This window comes from Haplochromis burtoni, unplaced genomic scaffold (assembly GCF_018398535.1).
Source record: "Haplochromis burtoni strain Fernald_Lab_line unplaced genomic scaffold, NCSU_Asbu1 Contig_2679, whole genome shotgun sequence".
NCBI lineage: Eukaryota > Metazoa > Chordata > Actinopteri > Cichliformes > Cichlidae > Haplochromis > Haplochromis burtoni.
In genome coordinates this window covers 7,697-8,790 of record NW_024585040.1, presented here as the reverse complement: position 1 = coordinate 8,790, position 1,094 = coordinate 7,697, and the positions used below count along the sequence as shown (strand labels likewise).

The following is a 1,094-nucleotide window of genomic DNA, read 5'->3' as shown; positions in this document are numbered from 1 at the left end:
GAGTGCTGTTGGTAAATGGTCTATCTCCTCTTGTCATCAAGCAGAGACCTTGAAATAACCACAGGATGCTTTAATAATAATAATAATAATATAAAAAATAAAAATCAATACACACGTTAACTTGTAGCCAGAGTAGTTCAACAGCTATTGCAATGTTATATTCAAGTCTCTCACTGCTTTGCAATTTTCAGGTAGAAGCTGCAGTCTGTAAGTGTCTGAGTGAAGCCAGCATAAAGTGATTTACAGCAGTCAAGGTGAGACAGACAGAAATTATAAAGATGTCCTTTTTTAATGAAACATGAAAGCCAATTTTATTTTGACAACAAACCAAGCTTATTTTCAATTTTGAGACCAATGATTAAAACAGCTGGGACTGATGAAGTGTGTCATCTCCATATCATTGGTGAGATATACTGTATTTTGAATGATCTTGCTGATAGCAGTGCACCAGGTTCCTGTTTGACAGGTAAGAACATAATACATGTAGAGCAGATTCTGTAATATCAGACATAATTTATTTTGATGCAGGAGAAAGTGTTTAGAATTATTTAGTAAAAGCAGATTCAGGTTTAACAACTGAATACTCACGCTGGACAGAAATACCAGAAATTGAAGAACTGTTATCAATAAAAAAAATAATGAAATGATCAACAATCTTCTCTGCTTGTTACTTGTGTATGTGTTGGTGTGTATATTGGACTATAGGGTGCTGTGTTTGTTCACGGGGCCTCTGGATTCAGTCTCTCTGAGAGTCCACAGATGTTGCCCGAAGCTGTAAAGTCCAAAACACACTGTTACTCACACTGCTGTTGGACTTGCTTTTATATGCAACACCATTAATACAGAGTAAATAAGAAAAATAGTTTACTTACTTTGTTCACTTTTTCTTTCTGGAAACAGAAAGGGAAGAAATATTTCAGAATGTCAGAGAAATTCTGTTTTGCAGTTTGTATCAGAGTATAAGCTCAGCTCATCTGAATATCTCACCTCTCTTCTTTTTGCAAACACAAAGTCCAATGATGACGAAAACAACAGAAACAACCACAGCAGGAATAATCATCATGTGCAAGGACCTCTCTGCTCAGTCAAAACAA

General features: G+C 35.6%; 1 long non-coding RNA gene across 1 annotated transcript; it reads right to left on the bottom strand.

Moving 5' to 3' along the window:
- Nucleotides 1-266: 266 nt before the first annotated feature.
- LOC121813807 lies at nt 267-1,094 on the bottom strand. Its single transcript, XR_006053894.1, has 3 exons — nt 988-1,094; nt 873-890; nt 267-772 (listed from the first exon to the last, which is right to left on the bottom strand). It is a non-coding gene; the product is annotated as an uncharacterized LOC121813807 (long non-coding RNA).